At 38.2% G+C, this 23,991-nt stretch overlaps 1 protein-coding gene and 1 long non-coding RNA gene across 2 annotated transcripts in view; one reads left to right on the top strand and one right to left on the bottom strand.

Annotated features, from left to right (window-relative positions):
- Nucleotides 1-15,369, top strand: part of LOC122400742 — a 61,278-nt gene extending 45,909 nt beyond the window's left edge. Inside the window, exon 4 of the long non-coding RNA XR_006259387.1 lies at nt 15,157-15,369. This is a non-coding gene — a long non-coding RNA (uncharacterized LOC122400742). The remainder of the gene's footprint in view (nt 1-15,156) is intronic.
- LOC122400739 (zinc finger protein 423 homolog) overlaps nt 1-23,991 on the bottom strand; it is a 225,186-nt gene that overhangs the window by 193,461 nt on the left and 7,734 nt on the right. The window lies entirely within an intron of this gene.

Raw genomic sequence — 23,991 nt, 5'->3', positions numbered from 1 at the left:
AAGTGATCAAAAACTGCAACACTTATGAAATAGGGGGTTTCGTTAGCTACCACTGTTCGATAAATGTACCAATCCACTGACCTTGCGAAGATACGAGTACACAATATTTAATTCAATATTATGGTAACAAATATTGGCCGATTTATATCGTGTTTAGTCTCATTTTAATTAGAAAAATCTTCCCCACATGATAGTAAAATTTTTATTAAAAAAAAGTAAAAAATAAAAAACTTTCTTCTTGTACAGTAGTGTGGTCACACTGACAGGGACATTTAAACTAAGTTGACGAAGGCAATAAAGATTTTTAAAGAAAGCCGCTACGTCTCCGGTTACACTTCGCCTCACTGGTTCAAGGGGGATCCCCCTAGTGGTGGGGATAAAAATGTATCATTTATGGAACAGCTCTTGAGGACATTTATCGAGTTTTCACTGTACATGCATATTTAAATAATTAGAAATAGTTTTCCCCTTCGAAAGGATGACTACTGACGAGAATATCATTTCTACATAAGTTATGACCATAAATTAAATTCATATCAAGTTTCATTTAACACAATGTTATAATATTCTTCAAGCTAACGATATAGTAAGAACTTTTATATCTCGTCTCATGAACTTTAAGGGGTGGTTTCATCCCTATAAATATGAAAACAAGCCAAAATAAAAGAATAAGCGCCAAATATTTTTCCATGTTGAACGCAAACCTTTATGGAAATTCGTATTTTTATTACTAGAATTGATGAAATGGGAGCTTTGTAGAAAGTTGTCTCAACCCCTAAATATAATAATTCGTATTTCATTTGAAGTATTTCTTATATTTTTGCATATTAAGTGCATTCTGTATATTTACATACAAGATAGAAGATATCGATTTACAAAGTAAACACTTGAATTTAATTTAATTTAACTTAAATGTTTCAAACCGTATGTAATAACGTTTAAACCACCTTCTATTTATTTATGCAGGAAATTTTCACGGTCACAATAGAATCCAGAGTGCATATTCCAGGGTTGAAAGAAATCTAAAAGTTTATCTAGAAGTATACTCTACCCGAATGATTATTAGTAAGAATAACGAACTCCCTCGCAAAAATTATGTTCGAAGTTAAGAAGAACCGTAAAGTATCCCGAGAACAAATTGGATACAAGACAACGATGTGTTTCTCGAGAGCATGGTAATCGCGAAAGTTTGACGAAGCTACCGAAGAAAAGTCCCGCGACCGTCGACTTTATCGGAGAACCTCGAGACAGAGAGAGATGGCTGAACACCATTCCATACAAGAGGCATTAGCTTGCGGACAAGAAACAACGAGCACATCGAACCAAGGGATGGAGCCGGTCTTAAATATTCTAGAAGACATCAGCCAAGGCACCGCTGGCAACCGCCCTTCGATTGAACCTTCGCACCCTCCGCCCTGTCAGCTGTCAAGGCTTCTGTCGAGCAGCCAACGCACTTCGTGCAACCGACAATACCAAGAGTTAATGGTTCGTCCATCATCGAGGACTCCTCCGTCACTCCTATCCTTGTCTCGATAATTGCGAACGAACTTCGTCCCCCTTTCGACCGTTTATCACTTTAATTACGATTACTAGACCTCGAAAGTGTATCTTTGCTTCTTATTTTATCACTGATTTGTCGTTTGTTCAAACCTACCTTTAGTTCTAATATTCTGCGTTAATTATTTTAGAAAATTGTACTTGCTACTTTGACTTAGTATTTTTGTAGAGTTCTGAAGGGTTTTCCCGTTAATAAATAATACTAAAACAGCGCTGAAATTTACTTTACATACAGTGACTAACAGAACATGAATTATATTATTATTCACCTTGATAAGCATTCTTTTAATTACTAGTTTCCACAAACATGGTTTTTCTTTAGTTTAGGACATTATCTCTTATTACTGCACTGTGTTTATGCAAACATGCGTTTTAGAGAAACGAATTAAACAAATGAAAATATACATCTTCTAACGAGCAAACATATTTCTGTTAATTTCTTTTTGTGTTCGGCTAACACTGGGAAAAATTTTAATGGGAGATTCTAGAGGCCAAAATAAGACGAAAATCAAGGATGCTAATTTGTTAATTGAGGCTTCGTTAAAAAGCTGCAGATACGTTTCCGGCCACACAGTATATTTTCGGTAAAGAATTTTTTTTTCGAAAGTGCGTAGGATTTCGGGAGTATGTGTATTCATAAAAAATGATTGTAATTGACCCCCACAACCAAAAACAATTTTTCCAGAACGATTTGAAATTTTTTAATTTGTCGAAAAATTTTAGCTCTCGATTTTTCTTAAAAACTCGTTATTCTTTTTTAATTCATTTGGTTAACACTGTACGGAAAAGTTGTTTAATATTTTTTTGTGAGTATCTATAAGCTCTACTTCCATACTAAATTTCAATGCAATCCATTCACTATTATCGGAGTTATGGCCCTTTGAAAATTGGACCATTTTTATGTGGTTTTTCTCACTTTATGGGGTCACGGAACAACTTTTTTAATATTGTTAGAATTTCTACATATTCTTCACTAAAATACACGTTATTGGCCATATGAAACATTAAAATTCATCATCCGTTCAGAAGTTATCACGTTTTAAAGATTCGCACGAAATATTGGTGTGATATTTCTGGCCTGAAATTATATTTTCTCTAAGAAATTTTTTTCTCGAAAATGGTTAGGATTTCGAGGGTATATTTATCCATCAAAAATGATTGTAATTGGACCTCGGAACCGAAAATAATTTTTTCAGAATGATATGAAATTTTATAATTTTATCGATAAACTTGTCCACCTACACGAATTTTTTTCTCGAATGTGCGTAGGATTTCGGGGGTATGTGTATTCACCAAAAATGATTGTAATTGACCCCAGCAACCAAAAATAATTTTCCCAGAACTAATTGAAAAAATTTTTTGCCGAAAAATTTCTTCACCTACTCGAAATTTTTCTTAAAACAGCGTAGGATTTCGGGGATATATCTGTTCACCAAAAATGATTTTAATTGACCCTCGAAACTGGCAATAATTTTTTCAAAACGATTTGAATAATTTTCTTTTCGCCAGAAGGCACCTACACCATGTCGATTTTTCTTAAAAATTCATTTTTGATTTGTAATACATATGTTTGACGCCGTACGGAAATGTTATCTAATACTTTTTTATAGGCATCCATGAGCTCTACTGCCAGACTAAATTTCAATGAGATCCATTGACTATTGTAGAAGTTATGGCCGTTTGAAAATTGGGTCATTTTTAGGGGGTTTTTCTAACGTTACGGGGTCAAGGTTCAACTTTCCGAATATTCTTTGAATTCCTACATATTCTCCACTAAAATACGCGTCGTTTGCCTTTCGAAACATTAAAATCCTCCAATCCGTTCAAAAGTTATGATGTTTTAAAGATACGCATAAAATTTCAGTGAAACATGTCAATGGTATGGTCAGAAATGAAATTTTCGGGAATGAATTTTTTTTTCGAAACAGCGTAGGATTTCGGGAGTATGTCTATTCACGAAAAATGCTTGTAATTGACCCCTGCAACCAAAAATAATTTTTTTAGAACGATTTGAAAATTTTTAAACGCTTATAGGCGTTCAGAATAGACAAGGTGTCCCCGTGGGATCCACTCTAAAGAATGAATTCTACATAAAATAACAAATAGCAATCAATTCACCGACTAATGACACTTATAGGAACACTGTAAAATCTCTGATCCTCGAAGGAGAGTCACCGATCCACATCCCAACAGTCTTATCCTAAATTTCTTCCGCCAAGTATCAGACTCTCGATCTGCCAAGAGCCTTTCGATCCAACGCCCGCGCTATAGTTTCCAAAATTAAGATCCCAGAGTTCAGGACGAAGTTCTCTCAAACTCCCCAATTTCTCTCGCTCCATAGGGTTAACATCCATAAGAGCATCGACGGTACGCGGAATATCGAGTAACCTTTGCGGCTGCTTGGTATGCATCTGGTTGCTTCGTCGTCGGGACTCGATCTATCGTAAATACTGTAAACAATTCGGCGGCAAGGCAGAATAGCCTGGTCGGACAATAATCGTAAAGGTAAGGGGATTGGCTATCATCTCGGCGGAGCCCCCCCGGTCCACGTGTAGCTTTATGCGTCGCGTGCACCTGTGTTTATGTACGATATGAACGTAAGAAGGCACGTAATACTGTCTGGGCCTAGACGTAGCGCAGTTCCAGGACCATTCAGCTACCAGAACGAAGATGGCGATGTAAGCTCTCGAAAATACAGGTTGCAATCTCGGCCCACCCGCCGCGGCCTGGCCGACGTTAAACGGACGTATTATTATGACCCGCGTGCACCCTCGTCAGGGGATAACTGCATATTGCGGCTTAACCCCGTAGCGTTGTACTTTTCGATAACGGTTTCAGATACATTCGTAACAGCGCGTGACGAAGGGGTCCGTAAAAAGAGGTACCTACAGTCGGTAACGATGCACGGCGATCCGTATCGAAGAATTTAGTAACGAAACGAAAATAAATTTAATGAATTTTTATTGTTTTCTAAATTTCCATCGACCTCGAAAATTAAGAAATTAAGGCCAGGCTCATTTTTGCCTACAGTAAATGTTTCGATATAGTCAGTTCTACATATAGCGGCGACAAACTGATTTTCGAATTTTTAGGGGTGCGTCATGATTTATTGTGCAATTTTTAGGACCGCAGAATCAATTACCAATCATTTGTATATCTTTATGTTATTGTTAAAAAGAAAATCAAATATTTATTCGAAATGAAAAATTAAATTTTCAAATTTTTAGGGTTGTGTCATGATTTATTGTGCAATGTTTAGGATCGCAGAATCGATTACCAATCATTCGTATATCTTTATGTTATCGTTAAAAAGAAAATCAAATATTTATTCGAAATGAAAAATTAAATTTTCAAATTTTTAGTGTTGTGTCATGATTTATTGTGAAATTTTTAGGATCGCAGAATCGATTATCAATCATTTTTATATTTTTATATTATTGTTGAAAAGAGTATCAAATATTTATTCAAAATATAAAATTCAATCCTTGTCGCATTTACCGTACCCTATTCAACGAGACCAGTTCAACGCGTCATTTGTTTTTGTTTAAAATGAAAATTATTTGATGTTTCTTTCTAAACTTTTAAAAAATTAATTCACTGCCCGATAATAGGGGCGGTTAGGGTAATTGGGTCTATTACCCCAGTTGGTCCTCGAACAACGTGAGGGTTCAGGACGTCGATGTATCGTGTATCCCCTTTACAACACGGTTTCGCTCTAACACGGTTCGAAATTTGAGGATGCCTCAATTTTTAAGTGCAAATACCTTTGTTCGTTGTTTATTTATTCGGGCAATCATGCATGTCGTTTGCCCATGAAATTTTGAAACAAGGACCGAAAACAGTTACGATATTGGTTTCAGTTTTCAAAACATAAGAACTTTGTATACAAAATGTTCTTGATAAAATCATAAAACTTTAATAAGATAGGCAATGTTCCTTTTCTTATTAAACTATAGAAATATGTCAATTTAATCTATTGTGTCGACAGAATATGAACGTTAGACAGACTTTGAATATCTATCCAGAGTATGAATCTGTTAAGAAAGACTTTTCGAAAAATATTGTTCGCTGTAGCAGAACGACAAAAGGAACGATAAGCTATATTTTTGTTAACATCAGAGAACTGTATTATCATGAGCCAATTTATATGCACGAAAATGATAACTGCATATTGAGACTAAACCTTCCTCCACGATAAACCGTTGCGAATCCCCTATAAAAGTGTTTTAAGACGCAACATGCAGGGAACCACACGGAATACTTCCACCCTGCACTTAAAATGTAAATCTTAAACTACAGTCTGAAGACTGAATTGTAAGATAATTCTCAAGCTTCATCGAACTGTATCCTTTTAAATTACATTATAATTAATAATTATAAATTATACAGTTCTTTGAATTTTTCTTTTAAACTATAAAAATCTTACAAATGTCAGTGGTACTATAGTTATGCTACGCACTGCAGATTTCTCCACCATTTTGAAACATCATCAAAGATGGACACTTCATTCGATAATAAACCAGAAAACCAACAATTAAATTTTTATGTATCCGTCGTAGAATATTTGATCCCATAAGTTGAATTTTAATTTAATAAGTAAGAGATACGTAATTGTTTGTTTTTTAATCGTTATTAGAAAATTTTGTTTAGATAAGAATTTTATTATCTGACCACACATTATATTTTTGGTAAAGAATTTTTTTTCTCGAAAGTACGTAGAATTACGGGGGTATGTCTAGTCGCCAAAAATGATCGTAATTGACCCCCACAACCAAAAATCATTTTTTCAAAATAATTTGAAATTTTTTAATTTCACTGAAAAATTCCTGAAACTAACCTGTCGATTTCTTTTTTAAATTTGCTTTTCATTTTTAATAAATTTGTTTGACGCTCTACGGAAATGTTCTTTAATACTTTTTTGTAGGTATCCATAAGCTCTACTTCATGAATAAATTTCAATGAAATATATTCATTTTTATAGAAATTATGGTCGATTGAAAATAGGACCATTTTTATAGGGTTTTTTTCACTTTACGGAGTTAAGGAATAATTTTTCGAACATTCTTGGAATTTCTAAATATTATTCACCAAAGTACACGTTGTTTGCATTTTCAAACATTAAAATTCTTCAATCTGTTCAGAAATTATGATGTTTCAATTTCGGAGGACCATTTCTGGCCACACATTATATTTTCAGAGAGGAATTTTTTTCTCGAAAGTGCGTAGAATTTCGGGGATATGTGTATGCACCAAAAATGATTGTAATTGACCCCCGCAACCGAAAATAATTTTTTCCAAAATGACTTGAAATATTTTAATTTCGCCGACAAAGTCTCCCTATTGGAATGTTTTTTCTCGAAAGTACGTAGGATTTCGGGGGTATGCGTATTCACCAAAAATGTTTGTCATTGACCTCCGTAGCTAAAAATAATTTTTTACAACGGTTTGAAATTTTTTAATTTCACCGAGAAATTTCCACACTTACTGAATTTTTTTCTCGAAAATACGTAGGATTTCGGGTATATGTCTGTTCTTCAAAAATGATTGTAATTGCCTCGCACAACCACAAATAATTTTTTCAGAATGATTTGAAACTCTTTACTGTTTACTATCGACGTCACTGCTGGATGCTTGCAGTTGTGACTTCTTTGCTTGTGTGAAATATAATCCGTAACATTTACCGAAGAATAGTCGGAGCAAATATGCCGGTTATTCGGACAATCCGGATAACCGGGTGCCGGATAATCGGAACTCTATTGTCCTACTTTAATTAGATTTAATTCAGACCTATTTCCCCTTCCTGTTCACTTAATTTCGTCCGCAACTGTAATTCTTCCGGCAAAAGGAGCAGTGGTATCGACTTGGAACTCGAAGAGAGTGCCTTTGGTCCCAGCGTAGCTCCGGGAAGGGTCAGCCGGTTACGATGCCTCGAAGGAAGAGAAACGATGACTGTCGATTACCGGTTACGATAATCTCGCTAACGATATCTCTGGGGGATCGGCAGGTCGCAGGATACCCCGAGACGTCGATCCCGGAGGCTGAAGAGGAGCGGTTAGGAAGCCACCAGGGCTTCGAGTCATTAATCGATATGCCGTGAATAAAGGAGCGCCCTGCGGGTTATCCGGAGCGACTGCTATCTCTGCTCCCCGGTTGCAGCCGCCGTACGTCTTGGACTCGTGACAGGCAGCCAGACAGCCGAGCGAGCAGCCATTGGGAAGGGCTGCTCTGCTGCGGTAGAGCTGGCTGCTGGGTGGCTGCTACAAGGGAAGTCGAGCTGATTCCCGCGGGAACCTAACCCGGCCAGCTCTGACGCGGGCTCAGACTCCCGAGGGACCCTCGCATCCGCCGACGAATACCCTCTGGCTCCGACACGCTACCTGGAGCACACTCGGTATATTGCGGATAACTTTGGCGCCGCCATTCCGGCCGAAATATTTCTTCTATCGAGCGATGTGGACCAGCTGCTTTGGATCTCTCGTTTGTTGGACAGAGTCGTTCCGCCAAACGGGCACGGTACAGTAATTCTCGCGCTCGAACCACACTTTTTACCCCGATTTCAACGGGGAACACAGACAGTCCGGGCCGTTACTGACGAGGGAACGATCCCGACTGTCCGACGTCGGGACTTCGTCGAGCTCTTGGCAAGTTGATACAACGTAATAACAAGTTTTCTATCGTAAGATTCTGAGAATACTTTTAATGTCGCCGCGCCTTTGGATCATCTGTCGGCGCGCGCTGACTTCAGCAAAGACTACCGACAGCTTTTTAATTATGCCTCGTTCTGGAACGGTCTCGAATCTTCGAGGTGTCGGTGTTTTATTTAACACGTTGACTACCGTAACAGGAAACCTACCGAATAACAATCATTTCGATTTAATCAACCTTGAGAGCTACAATCACCTACGCCAGTGTTTAAATACATGTTTACTGTGGGCGTAATAAAAACGTGAAAAGCCAATAAAAGTTATTGAAAAATTTATTTTGTATTTCGAAAAGATAGTTAACATGTTGACTGCCGCGCGCATTTTACGTGGTTTGCCCCATGGCGCCGCGTATTTTTACTGTTGGTCGTGTCGCCGGTCACCGGTGACCCCCACGACACTGTAGCCAAGTCGAGTGCCGGCCACCGGTGATCCCCACGGCAGTCAACGTGTTAAGTAAATTGCGAAAATAATTTATAGCATTAGGTGTAACATTTAGTTAAAAAAAAATAATAAAGATGGTTAAATCTTGCAACGTACACATGAGACTGCCACCTTAACGTCGAACTAACAGTAAACGATTTTACGAAAAAGTTGATAAGAGTGTAAGAACAACACGTCCGAATACATTTTCCCGGTACTGTACGAATAGTGAAAGTGTCGCGATTGACCCCGGTCTCCCCTAATACATCGCCTGACCTTTTTATCGCCATGCCAAGCTCGCGAGAGAGTAAATGCGCGATGTAAGAGGTCGAGCAGACGCAACTGGTGCACGCGACACGTACAAAAGGTAGCCGGCGATTGTGATTCTCGTAGCACGCGACGCACGATTCGCCGCAAAAGGGACACCAAGTCGGCGAACGTCAACGCGTGGCCTCGCCTCAAAGGAATACCGCATCACGGGAATGTCTCGCTGAAACAGTCTTTCCCCGTCGTCTCTTCGCCATCCTGGGCAGGTAACGCAGCCTTCCGCATGCCTGGCACTTTTTAAACAGTACCGTCTCAAACGTCCCGAACGCTACCCACTTTATCACGGCTTGTATACTTCTTACGCGTTCCTTTGCACGGGCTACACAGCCATTCCACGCGAAATCGGACACTGTTCCGACGCCTATTACTTATTGTCAAATAAACTTCAAGTTGCTTCGTCTCTATCCCATACTGAATTAACTTCGCGCGAGAACTTTAGAAATGTGCAGGGTCTTCGGCCACCTTTGGGAAAAATTTTAATGGGAGATTCTAGGGGCCAAAATAATAGGAAAATCAAGAATATCAATTTCTCGATGGAGGCTTCGTTAAAAAGTTATTAAAACATTAAATTAAAAAATTTCAAATCATTCTGGAAAAATTATTTTCGGTTGCGAGGGTCAATTACAATCATTTTTGGTCAATAGACATATCATCGAAATCCTAACCAATTTCGAGAAAAAAATTCATGTAGGTGAACAAATTTTTCGGCGAAAAAAAAATTACAAATTGTTTTTAAAAAATTATTTTTGGTTGCAAGGGTCAATTACAGTCATTTTTGGTAAATAGACATACCATCAAAATCCTAACCATTTCCGAGAAAAAAATTCCTCACCGAAAATACAATGTCTGACCAAAGACAGGAATGATTCCCCTGAAAGTTCATGAATACATATGTTTAAAACGTCATAACTCATGAACGGATTGGAGGATTTTCATGTTTCAAAATGCAAACGACGCGTACTTTAGTGTAGAAATTCTAAAAATATTCGGAAAGTTGTTCCTTGACCCCGTAAAGTTAGAAAAACCCCAGAAAAATGGCCCAATTTTCAAACGGCCATAACTCCGATAATAGTGAATGGATTGCATTGAAATTTAGTATGGAAGTAGAGCTCATAGATACTTACAAACAAGTATTAAACAACATTTCCGTACAGCGTCAACCAAATGAATTAAAAATGAAAAACGAATTTTTAAGAAAAATCGACAAAATTCTCTAAAATTCTTCGACAAAATTAAAAAATTTCAAATCATTCTAGAAAAATTATTTTCGGTTGTGGGGGTCAATTACAATAATTTGTGATGAATAGACACACCCCCAAAATCTTATACACTTTCGAGAAAAAAATTCGAATAGGTGGACAAAGTCGATAAAATTAAACAATTTCATATCGTTCTGGAAAAATTAATTTTTGATTGTGGGGGTCACTTACAATCATTTTTGGTGAATACACATACCCTCGAAATCCTAACCGTATTTGTAAAAAAAATTCTTTTTCTTCTTGATTTTCGTCTTATTCTGGCCTGTAGTATCTCCCATTAAAATTTTACCAAGGGTGGCCGAACACTCTATATAAGAAATATATCCACAAAACCCGGAATTAATCGCTTTTTAATAGCCCGCAAAAAAAAATCACAAGGAAACATCTTTTGTTGTTTACAAGGTAGAATGGCCCCTTGATGGATGCAGCGAAAAAGCTGTTTATTTCCGCGTACCGTATCAACCGAGTTCCCTGTCGCCGAGCTCGCTGCGACGAAAATTGCGAATCGCTGATCGAGTTTGATCCAAACGTACACGCGAGAGCATAATTTCGTTGCTGAAGGAACAGAGAGCGGGCAGAAATCGCGCGTTTCCGGCGAAAGCAATTCGATGTCGTCCTATCGGATCAGCAAGCACCACCACCATCACGTACAGAACGCATCACGAACACGCGGTTAGCCACGAAATAGCAAGCCTGGCCGATAGCATTGCGAACATAGGTGATATAGGGTGTCGCTAATTAATGCACGATAATGAACCTGGGCGCAACCGAAGCTGTATTAATGGATTCCAATGCCCGTCATAACGTGGACGATCCGTAGGTGCATCGGAACCGTTCGTAATTGCGTTAATGGAGGCCCATCTGTTTGCGCTGTCGGCTTTTGGGCTACTTCTGCTCGTCACTCGTCCACGAAATAATCATATCTCCACGAGCTAACTGGTTCCACGTGCTTGTCGTCGCTCGAAATTCGTCGAATTTCACGGATCTCGACGGTAACGGCTCCCGTGCACTCTATTCTTTGTTATCTTTCGTTCGATTGGTCATTGTTCCCTATTTTGGCTCCTCTTATAACAATACGTTTCGTTCGACAAAGAAAATATGTAGGATATCTTCTTATTTTCCTACCATATAGAGAGAAAAAATCAAAAATCCATTTTCAGGTAAAATAGTCTTATTTACATATCATTGATACGTTAGTTGCATTTATATATTGCAAATGTAATTTTTAACGTGATATAACTAATTAAAACTAATATTTCTCTGTACGCGTAATAAAAACGAAGCAAACTTGTATATATTTTTAAATACATTTAAACATAAATAACAAACAGATAAAACAATTACAAACAAATAAAATTCGTTTTTTAGATAACTCGTGGCGATAACTTTGTTATTATTCGTTATTGGTTCATCGATTTTAAAAACAAGTTATCTCAAGAGTAGAGCATTCAGAAGCAGATGAAATACCAATTCAAAGTGCATGAAAAGAACTAATTTTAGTCTAAAAATGAAAAAGCAGATGTTTCGTTTTTTTTGTAATTTTTGGGAAATTTTACAAAGAAAGAAAATTATATATTATATACACTTTTAAAGGAAGAAAAAAGTAATAACTTATAAATACAACAAAAATATACTAGATAAATATATGCTACGTGTTAACTATTCAGGCTTGCATGGATTTTAATGTAATTATTAACCCCGATTTGTTATTTATATTACCAAATTACAATGTTCATATATCAGAGTGTTTATTATCAATTCCATGAAATGAAATACAAAATTAAAACATTCAATATTTTTTATTCTTGATCGCGGGGAAGGAACATATTACAACCAAGAAATATTTCGAGAAAATTCTTGTTACGAAGAACACATTTAACAATGACGGATGCTCAAATGACAGATCGGGGTCATCTCTGACCCACGCTTATGAGCACATTAAACATCAGAGAATAAATTTAACAGGTTTCTACTTTTATATTAAAATTCACGTACACCTACGGGTACAAATAATACGATATTCAATTTAGTACGAATTATAAAACGATACCAGATCGCATTTAATGCAAACAAAAATTCAGTTAATGCAAGGTATTTTGGCTCGTTCTAGCAGCAGTAATTTGAAAAAGAATATCTTCAAAGAAATAACGCTATTTAATTTTTACGACAACTTGTTTCGAAGTTTCAAACCCGTAACTCATTATTATTCAAATTTACCAAAGATACGACCGCTGTTCCAGAATTCTAACAACGTAGTCGTGGTTTCAATTTCGGTTTTCAATTATAGCGCTCCTATTAACCGTTACTTTCAATTTTTTATCCATGCATTGAAGGAGCAACGATCTCTGAGCGTTGCACTACTCTTCGAACGAAATATTTCATAAGAGATTACATTTTTTAATGGTCGTATCTTAATACTTTCACGCGAGGAGTGGTGAGAAAAATTAATTCATACAACAAAATACTTAAAAAAAGAAGTGCATTATATCATACAAATTTTTCAATATATTCAATTTATTTTTTAATTCCTGGAATCACTCTGGGCACAATCTATTGTAAATAACAGTATGTTTGTACCAATTATTCCCGTGCTTAATTTAGTCTATTAACTCAGAAATATGAATTTTAATTTTATGTAAAGTCTATATGTTCATAAAATATTTCTTATTTGCTCCAGAGAATAGATTTACTCTCTGAAACAATCATGGTGATATCGAACAGGAACTTTTCGTTATGAGATTTGCAATTAATATTTGTCATTAGTATTCGACATTATATAGGAACATATTCGATTGTCTCTGATCGTATAAACGTAAACATTATAACCGGGAAGCAGGACGCAACGAACCGAATCACTGCGCATTATGCTTCAGGGTCGTGATTGTAATTTGCGTCTCTCGCGTGAATGCATAATAATAATCTCTTAATTAACACACCGACCCGTACGATTATTAACGGGTTTCATTCGGCGATCGAAGATTTTCGCCGTGACTTTCGTTACCGTTCTTTCGTTTCGAATTATTATTTCGTATCGTTTTATAAGTTTGCGTACCTTTGTTTAAATAAATTCGAGATAAATATGTACGGATACACGAGGGAAATATTAATCGGTCGTGTTAATTTTGGAACTTCTAATTAAAATAATTTTTTTAAATAGGAAAATATTAATTCGATAGGGGTCACCGGTGACCGGCACTCAATTTGGCAGTAATCAGAATAAATGTCAATACTACCATTGTTAGAACAATGGTGTGCAGAAATTAATGCAATATAGAACATATAAAAATAATTTTATTTATACATAAGACATAGAAAAATTCGAGTTAATATCATTCTTTCAAATCTTAGTCATCGTCTGTTCACCTTTATAGTCGATTCAAATATGACTATTCTTTGCGAAGAAACTCGAAAGATCGATTAATTCGTCGTGAGTCGATTGGCCAGAAATAATTCAAGAAATATCGCATCAGACAGGCCCAGGAACCAGTGGTACAATGTAAATTTCCAGCTTACGGTTTTAATCCCTTTAATCGTGGCTCCTCTAAAACTTAATCCGCTATTAGTTTTTGCAGTGACAGCCCTAATTCCTGCACCGGTGGTTATAGTGATTATAATGTAACTTCTAACTAGGATTAAGTTAGCGGCTTTTCATTAAATTATTATACGATGCGGGGGGCGTATACGTGCTACGGTTGAAAAGGAGACGATTTTTTGCGAATATATGTATAAGCAGACAGCACAGAAAAGAAGCTTCTAGTACTCTCCGCCGAATAATTATATGTATATTTTCTTGATAGGCCATCCTCATAAACTTGCAGCTAGGTTTTCCACGATCGGTCAAATGACCTTTTTTAAAATTTCATTTAGAGTTTCTAACATACAATGTTATTTTAGCGCCACTTAACTTCACGACTTTTTTTATAGTATACGTACAATGAACGAAATATTTATGAAATTTTTTTTCTGAAAAACATATGTAGTCTGTCTTGCCTACCACGACCGATTGAATCATTTATATTTTTTTTTTAAAAAGCAGGACAAAATTTGGTATCAAATTCTGGTTAGTTTCCAATATAAATAGGAAACATACAGCAATGAATGGAGGATGAAAGAAGGGAATCTTCAGTTTCCACTGTCTTAGAACAGTCTAAAAACTTTACACGCGTACAATTCCAACACCACTAGTGTTTTCCCCATAATTGAGCTACTGTTAGAAGTGGCAAGGGCTCCCCTTAAAAATGATTTTTGGTTTATGTCGATCCGACTTTCCGTTTTGGAAATATCGTAATTTAAATAAAGGGGTAATTTTTAAAATTCATCTCTCCGTGTTACAACAGACTAATTAACGCGTATGATTGAGGCACCGTTAGAAGCAGTAACATTTCCTTTTTGAAATGGTTTTTCGTTTATGTCGGTCTGACTTTCCGTTTTGGTAATATCATAATTTATGTGAAGGGGTAATTTTTTTAATTTGTCTGTCTCCGTCTCCGTCTAACGTGTCGGACCTCACTCTCGTACGTGCAGACGTGCATTCGTGACAGCCGTGACCGAGTGACGTAGTATTTCCAAGAATTTACTACGCACTGTTTACTATTTGCACGCGCGGGCAATGACCTCGCGATGTCAACAATGAGAAGTAAACAAACACTTCGAACCCTTATATCTTCGGAACTAACCACGCGATCGACTCGAATGAACACTCGTTTTAAAGGGTATTTCATCCTCTATCCGACGAGTATGTCAACCATTATTATTTATGCTGTCTTCAATAAAGTTTTAGCAATTCCTATCGATTATAAGACTGGTGTGCGATAAAACTCGATTATAAATTGTTTATTTGATTGAAAATGAATTTAAATTTGTATACAGGATGTAAATTTTATTTTTAGGTTCGAGAAATGAAATGTCAACTCGATAATAACGAGTACTTTCGATACTTGCTTCTCCTAGTGTTCGATCAAACTACGAGCTCCGTGAAAACAACGAGACTGGTCAATGCGAACGAAGCTCTATGTATATTCAACAAACGCATCGCCTCGATGAAGCTATTCAACAAAAATGGCGTCATTTTTCAACGCAACAACATTCGTGTTCACATCACCAATAGAGTAATGATTCTTAAAATGAACATCACTCCGTGGTTGGCCTGTCATTTTTCCTACAGCGGAGTCAAATTTCACAGGACTTCTCCATAAATTGTACCAACTTCCAAACAATAAAAAACTTGCGAAATTTTAAAATTCCTACGTATACCCTCAATTTTGTACCACTAAAATAACAGTTCCACTATGTTTTTTTGTTAAATAAAAAGAAAAAATTGATTTTATTTAAAAGTTTTCTTGTCATCAGTTAGTATATGCAAATAAAATATATGTAGTGTTCCAACTCCGTTCCACGTGTAGTTATATTAATTTGTAAAAAATATAATTCACTTTTATATTATATGTTTAGTGTATAAATACAAAAAAAACACATGATATTCAATTTAATTAAGTGTTCTTAAGTATATGGCCGCCACTGTAGCTTTCACAAATGCAAAACAACTTCCCAAAAGTTGACGATCAAAAAATATTATTTTGGTTTATGTAACTGCTACGTCTAAACTTGTAAAAAATATAATTCACTTTTATATTATATGTTTACCACGTCTGTAAATATGAAACCGGAATTCCCCATACGTGGCGCTAACTGTTAATGTTGTTACCTTGAGACCGTTTCATTGACACTATTTTTTTGTTTTGACATGTGATAAGGATTTGCAACTCACAACAATACAAGTTTCATACAATGGCATAGTTTTTAATAACGTTGAACATGTCGAATTTTGTGCCTGGAGACTACGATTTACGGACAGCATTGACTTTCTGTTGTCATTTGAAAAAAACCGCTGCAGAATCGCATCGAATGCTTGTCGAAGCTTACGGTGAGCATGCTCCTTGGTAAATCACAGTGCTTTGCATGGTTTAAAAAATTCAAAAGTGGCGATTTTCACGTGAGAAACGAAGAACGTGGAAGACCACCGAAAAAGTTTGAAGACAGCGAGTTGCAATCATTGTTGGATGAGGATGACGCTCAAACGCAACAAGAACTCGCAAATCAATTAAACGTGACACGAGAGGCCGTCTCCATACGTTTGAAAGCCATGGGAAAGATCCAAAAGATGGGAAAATGGGTTCCACGTGAACTGAATGAAAGACAGCAGGAAAACCGAAAAACCACTTGCGAAATGCTGCTCACCAGGTACAAAAGAAAGTCATTTCTCCATCGAATTCTGACTGGCGATGAAAAGTGGATATATTTCGAGAATCCTAAGCGTAAAAGATCATGGGTAACTCCAGGTGAACCATCGAGATCGACTGCAAGGCCAAATCGCTATGAGCGCAAGACAATGCTCTGTGTTTGGTGGGATCAGAAAGGTCTGATCTATTACGAGTTGCTAAAACCTAGCGAAACCGTTGATACTAAACGCTACCAACAACAAATGATCGATTTGAATCAAGCTTTGCGTGAAAAACGACCAGAATATCAATAAAGTGGTCAAGGAAACGATTGAGGCGTTTAGTTGGGAAATACTTTCGCATGCGGCTTACTCACCAGACTTGGCTCCATCTGATTATTACTTATTTGCATCGATGGGGCACTCACTAATTGAGCAGTACTTCACATCTTACGAGAATGTACGACAATGGCTCAAGGAACAGTTTCTTTGACGTGGCATCCACGAATTGTCAGAGAGATGAGAAAAATGTATTGCTAGTGATGGGCAAAACTTCGAATAAAGTATTTTTTACCATTTTTATAAAATAAACGTGTATTTTCTGTAGAAAAATTCCGGTTTCATATTTACATACCTGGTAGTGTATAAATAAAAAAAAAACATAATATTCAATTTAATTAAGTGTTCTTAAGTGTATGGCCACCACTGTAGCTTCCCAGAGATCCCAAGCACCAGGTGTTTCACGGTCCACGATTCCCGCGGAATTTGCATGGCGCGATGCGCGAAGCGCGTGTGACGCGTAACGGACGGTGGATCTCAACGCGATGACAAAAAGAGGATGAGGAAACGGGAGGAAATAGCACCGCGGAAGGAAGAAACGAGCCGTAGACGATGTGGAACGTTAGACGAAACGGGAGAGAGCGAACGAAAAAGAGAGAACTGAAATGAGAAAAAAAAAAGAATTTAAAAAAAAAAAGGGAAAAAGACGCTGGAAAGGGCAGAAAGAGGAAGGAGGCGAGAAAATAGTAAAAGCGAGAAGAGGAAGGGAGCAGCGCGACCAGAATTGGATAGGATAGGAGAACTGGTGATTACAGAGGCCGGGAATTCCGTGGGGAGAGGCACCAGTCCCGCGGGTTTCCACCTAATTCCATCCTGGCTGACTACTGACTCTGTCTCCCTCTTTCCATCTTCCTCTTCCTGCCTCTCGTACCTCCTGCCACCGCAAGACCCACTCTACAGGGTGTTCCACTGGAAACAGGCCACTTTAACATCTTCGCTATTCTAACCTAGCTTCTCTCTTCGATTCTTTAACCCCGTTGCTGTATACAATTATCAGATTCACTCGTTACAAGTTCTTTGCAACTTTTGCGACAACGAGGCTACGCTCGCGATAAAGTCTAACACAATGCTGGCCAATATTATAAGTTCGCTACATTTTTGGCTCGTTTATTCTTACGATTTGAGCTATTGCTTTTTTTCTTTTGCAGAATTACGAGGGCCGTTCGATAAGTCAGAAAATTGAAGACCTGGCGCTCGTAGCATAAAAAATGGTTTGTTTTTAGTAAGCATCATGACTCACTAGACAACTGTTAAAGTTTCAGTTATATCCATCACGTGGTTTCATTTTTATTGTCGATCGAAGCAAGAAACTTCCTCTTGCGTCGAGACAATGTACAGATGCACACCTGTGCAGTTTCGATGGCTAAAATCATGGAATTAATGGTCGAATTATTACAACAGTGACTATTTTTTATTTCCAAACTTTAAAAAATGGCTCGGGAGAAAAGAAAAGAAACACTCTTAGCCATAACGGTAACTGAAACGAACTCACACACGCACCGCTCGCCACGCCATCCCGCGGATACATTTCCAACATTTAGTAAACAAAATGGAAAATTTAGTGCAATGCATAGAGTGCAAGGATTAGGCACACAAAGAGTGCATTAAACAACATGATTTATATGTTTGTCAAAATTGTGAAAGCAAATAACCCATAGGTACACAATTAATTTCAATTTTTTTTTGTAGAAACAATGTTTATTTTCCATATTTGTGTTTAATATTATAACTTAGTTTAATAAATAATTTATTAGTACTGATCTAAATAAATAATTGTCTGTTAGTATTGATCTCGTGTCATTTACAACTTCTCCGTTTCTCATTTTTTGTTAATAAAATTTAGTAAATTTAGAGTATTATAACTCTTCAATTATTAGATTTAAGACACAAGTATCAATACCTTTTTTTTGTGGAGATTAAAAAACTGCATTGAATAGTGCGATCAAAATTATAGAGTTCCATTTAAAAAAAGGATACAGTTGCATCAATTGTATAAAAATGAATAGAATTATATTCAGTTTGTGCATAATACGATGCCGTTTAATTTTACCTTGCGACAGTTTTTGTATATCTTATGGGATCGCGGAAATAAAACTGCCGTTTAGATTTAGGAAATATTTTATTGTACTATGCGCTGCGATGGTTCGCTCTAGACTGGGCCCATGCGGCCACACATTCACTCACATACATACATTCGCGCATTCAATTGTTTTTCACACTCATCCTTGTCGCTCGGCCCGGCGGCGAGGAAGTCTCTTTCTTACCTGTCGCCGGCCGCTACATCACCCTCTCGCCAGTGTTAACGCTAACTCGCTTTACATTGTAACGAAGGGTACAATGTATATCTTACTGTTTTAAATGTTAAATTTTACACATTGTGTTACGACTACTATTATTAACTGAATCCGGCTTGAAAACGGTCTGGAAATCTAACTTGTCTTCGTAGATTATATCGCTGTTCTCGGTTTTGTGTATTTAATTGTTCGGAATTTACAATACGATTGCTACTTTGATGATAATGTACAATGGACTGAGACTGAGTGTATTGATTTTCCGGCAAATCTTCGTTCAGAATATGAGCTGGCTTTAAACGGTCGATTGATACTACTGTCGGTTTACGATTTATTTCTAATTTAAATGTTTTAGCGTTTCGCTCCAAAACTCTATATGGGCCATCGTATACCAGCTGGAAAGGTCTTTTTGTAGCGTCGTGTCGAAGAAAAACGTATGGGGTCGTACCTAATTCCTTATACAGGGTGTTCGGCCACCTCTAGCAAAAATTTTAATGAGCGATAGTAAGGCCAAAATAAGACGAAAATCAAGAATACCAATTTGTTGATGGAAGCTTCGTTAAAAAGTTATTAACGTTTAAAGTGCCGCCCTTACTGAATTTTTTTCTCGAAAATGCGCAAGATTTCGGGGGTATGTCTATTCACCAAAAATGACTGTAATTGAACCCTACAACCGAAAATAATTTTTCCACAACGATTTGCAATTTTTTAATTTTCTCGAATAATTTCACATCTTCTCTATTTTTTTTCTCGAAAGTGGGCAGGATTTCGTGGGTATGTCTAATGACAAAAACTGATTGTAATTGACCCCCGCAACCGAAAATAATTTTTCCACAACGATTTGCAATTTTTTTTCTCCGTTGAAAAATTTAGGCACCTAATTGGATTTTCAGTAAGGAATTTTTTTCTCGAAAGTGCGTACAATTTCGGAGGTATGTGTAATGATAAAAAATGATTGTAATTGATCCCCGCAACCGAAAATAATTTTTTTAGAACGATTTGAAAAATTTTTTGTCGCCGAAAAATTTCAGCACCTACTCGATTTTTTTTCTCGAAAGTAGATAGGATTTCGGAGGTATGTGTACTCACCAAAAATGATTGTAGTTGACCCCCGCAACCGAAAATAATTTTTCCAGAACGATTTGAAATTTTTGAATTTAATTGTTAATAACTTTTTAACGAAGCTTCCGTCAACAAATTAGTATTCTTGATTTTCGTCTTATTTTGGCCTCTACTATCGCTCATTAAAATTTTTGCTAGAGGTGGCCGAACACCCTGTATACAAAAACGTTTCGTGTACCATGTCTGCTTGCTGGAACGGGTTGTATGTATCTGTTTCATTTGATTCTTTAGATGAATTATAAATGTTGCCGTATCTATTGTAGATTCTGTTTTAAAAAATTCGCCTGGTAATCTAATACTCGTTCCATAAACTAATTCTGATGGTGTCGCGCCTAAATCTTCCTTCCACGACATCTTAATTCCCAAAAGTACCACCGGCAAAATTTCTGCCCACGCTTCTGTTTCGTGGCATTTGATCGCGGCCTTCAGCTGCCTATGAAATCTTTCCACCATACCATTTGCCGCAGGATGGTAAGCTGTAGTTGTAATATGAGTCGCACCTATTAGGCGGTTGAGTTCCTTAAAGAGGTGAGATTCGAATTGTCGTCCCTTATCAGAGGTGATTGTTCGAGGGACTCCATATCTTGCAATCCATCCTTCGAGCAAGGATCTTGCCACTCTTTCGGCGGTTATCTCTTCTATGGGTATTGCTTCCGGCCAACGTGTGTATCAATCCACACACGTTAAACAATATCTATAGCCCAGGGAAATCGGTAATGGTCCGACTATGTCCACATGAACATGCTCGAATCGCTCACTTGCGTTCACAAAATCTCCGGGTGTTGTAGATACATGTCTTGTTATTTTGGATCTCTGACAAGGAATACAAGTTTTTACCCAGTTTGCACAATCCTTTCTTATTCCCGGCCAGACGTATTTTTGTATAATATTCTTCTGAGTAGCTCGTACTCCGGGATGTGAGAATCCGTGGAGGCTGTCGAACACTCTGCGTCTTAATTTGTTTGGAACGTATGGCCGTGCAGTGTTTGTTAAGATATCGCAATATATTTCGTCTCTTCTTTCGGACAATGTTATCTTCCGTAGCTGAAGTGCGTGTGTGTTGGATGCCAAGAGCTCCTTTAATTCTTCGTCATCCTTTTGTGCTGCGACTAACTCGTCGTACGTGACCGCTGATTTTATGGCTTCTATACGCGACAACGCATCGGCAACAATGTTATCTTTTCCGCTAATATGAGAAATTTTACTAGTAAACTGTGCAATAAAATCTAAATATCGGAATTGTCGCGGTGAACATTTTTCGGGTTTTTGTTGAAACGCAAATACTAAAGGTTTATGGTCAGTAAATATAGTGAAATCACGCCCTTCTACGGAATGTCTGAATCGCTTTACCGCAGCGTAAGCAGCATACAATTCTCTATCATACGCGCTGTACTTACGCTGAGAGGCTGTTAAAGATTTCAACATCCGAAGCGTCGACCGTTACAGAAATCGGCGCATTGTCTTTCGGATGTACTAACAATACGGCATTCGCGAGACCGGATTTTAAGCTATTAAACGCGGTTTCTGTTTCGCTAGTCCATTCTACCGGAGCGTCTCCTTTCTTTGAACCTTCTAATAAACGGTTTAACGGCTGCTGTAGTGCGGCGGCTCGCGGAATAAATCTTCGATAGAAATTTGCCATTCCTAAAAAACGCCTTAATTGTTTAATAGTATTAGGTCGCGGAAATTCCGTTATTGCCTCGACTCTATCTTTAACTGGCCGAATACCGCACTCATTAACCTGGTATCCGAGAAAACGCACTTCGCCTTGTCCAAACATGCACTTCGCTGAATTTATCACGATGCCATACTCACTCAGACGCGTAAATAATGTCTTAAGATGCTGTACATGTTCGTCTTCATTTGCTGACGCGATTAACAAATCGTCGATGTAGGCGTATGTGAAGTCGAGATCCCTTATCACCTCATCGATGAAACGCTGAAAGGTTTGCGCAAAGGGTGTTGTCACGGCTGTTTTTTCTATATCCTCTTCTGCGACAGGGATCTGATGATATGCTCTGACCAGGTCTATTGTGGAGAAGATCGTCTTACCTGCTAAAGTTTGCGTAAAGTCTTCAATATGTGGTACTGGATACCTGTCCGGCACGGTTCGTGCGTTGAGGGCTCGGTAATCTCCGCACGGGCGAAGGCCTTTGTCCTTCTTTGGGACTACATGTAAAGCGGATGCCCATGGGCTCTTCGACGGTCTTACCGTACCTTGTTGAAGCATTTCCTGGAATTCCATTTTAACTGCTTTAAAACGATCCGATGCTAGGCGTCGTGGTCGACAAAAAACAGGCGGTCCTGGCGTTGTGGTGACATGATGTTGCACATTGTGTTTAATTGTGCGTTCCACTCCCGCCGGACGGCATAAATCGGGAAATTCGGCGAGTAAACGATGATATTGCGACTCTCCACTGATTGTCCGAATCGTGTTCACGGCTTCTTTGGCTTGTCTTCCAGGCGCCGTCAACGACGTTACATTGTCCACAAGGCACCGATTTCGCACATCCACTAATAGTCCGTAATAAACCAAAAAGTCCACACCAATTATAGGATAGTCCACGTCTGCTATCACAAAGTTCCACATAAAATTTCGTCGTAATCGCAAGTCTAACGACAATGTTATTGTACCGTACGTCGATATGACTGTCCCATTTGCTGCGTACAGTTGGTATGTACACTTCGCTCGTCTGCCAGACACTCGCGATCGCGGAAACACACACAAGTCTGCCCCGGTGTCAACCAGAAACGCGATCCTTGTTTTTGTGTCGGTCACAAAAAGGCGGCGTCCTTCTGGTCCGTCATCTATTGCCGCGATTAGTGACGGGGATTGTCGTTTCCCTGCTGCCAATTACAAGGTGTAACGCACTTGGTCGATCTCTGCTTGAATCGCCAATGATACCAGCACAGTCCGCAATTTGGATCGTATCTTGCACTGCGTGAACGGCTTCTAGTATGACGTGTACGCGATCGTTCTCTCAGCCGTGATTGATCCAGCCGCTGTCGGATTTCGTGCAACTCCTTTTTGAGAGCGACAAAATCGAAATTTGTTTCGACGCTTGCTACGCGTTGCGTCTGTGTCGCCTCGTACACTCGATCGGCTAAAACTGCTACTTTGTCCAGAGGAGTATCCGTTTGAGTAGCAAGAATTGTCTGCATGTTTGCTGGAAGACGTCCTGACCAGAGAGTTCGCAGCAATGTGTCCGGGACCTCTGTACCGGCCAGACTACGTAAATGACGTAGAAATTGTGATGGTGTTCGGTCACTTATTTCCTCCAATTCTAGAAGTTGTTTCGTCTTACGCTCCTGCGAGGTGGACAAACGCGCGATCAGTTCTGTCTTCAACGTATCATACTTTCCTTCGGCTGGAGGGTTCGTAATTACGTCGACAACTTCTTCTGCGTACCTGCTTTCGAGGCTGGACACCACGTACCAGTACTTGGTACTGTCTATCGTGATGCCGTTTAAATTAAATTGCGCTTCGAGTTGTGCGAACCACAATTTCGGATTCGTTGAAAAAAAGGGTGGTACGCGTACCGCAACTTTTGCGATTCCGACTGTTCCATCCGTCGATTCCATAGTTTTTCTGTTTTGCGACGCGCTTGCACTTCACTTTTGCACGCTATCACGTCGGGGTCACCACTTATGGGATCGCGGAAATAAAACTGCCGTTTAGATTTAGGAAATATTTTATTGTACTATGCGCTGCGATGGTTCGCTCTAGACTGGGCCCATGCGGCCACACATTCACT

Source organism: Colletes gigas, unplaced genomic scaffold (assembly GCF_013123115.1).
Source record: "Colletes gigas isolate AHSC1104 unplaced genomic scaffold, ASM1312311v1 Colletes_gigas_Sc00020, whole genome shotgun sequence".
In the NCBI taxonomy this organism is placed as follows: domain Eukaryota; kingdom Metazoa; phylum Arthropoda; class Insecta; order Hymenoptera; family Colletidae; genus Colletes; species Colletes gigas.
The sequence above is the reverse complement of the archived record's forward strand: the minus strand, read 5'-3'. Positions and strand labels throughout refer to the sequence as shown.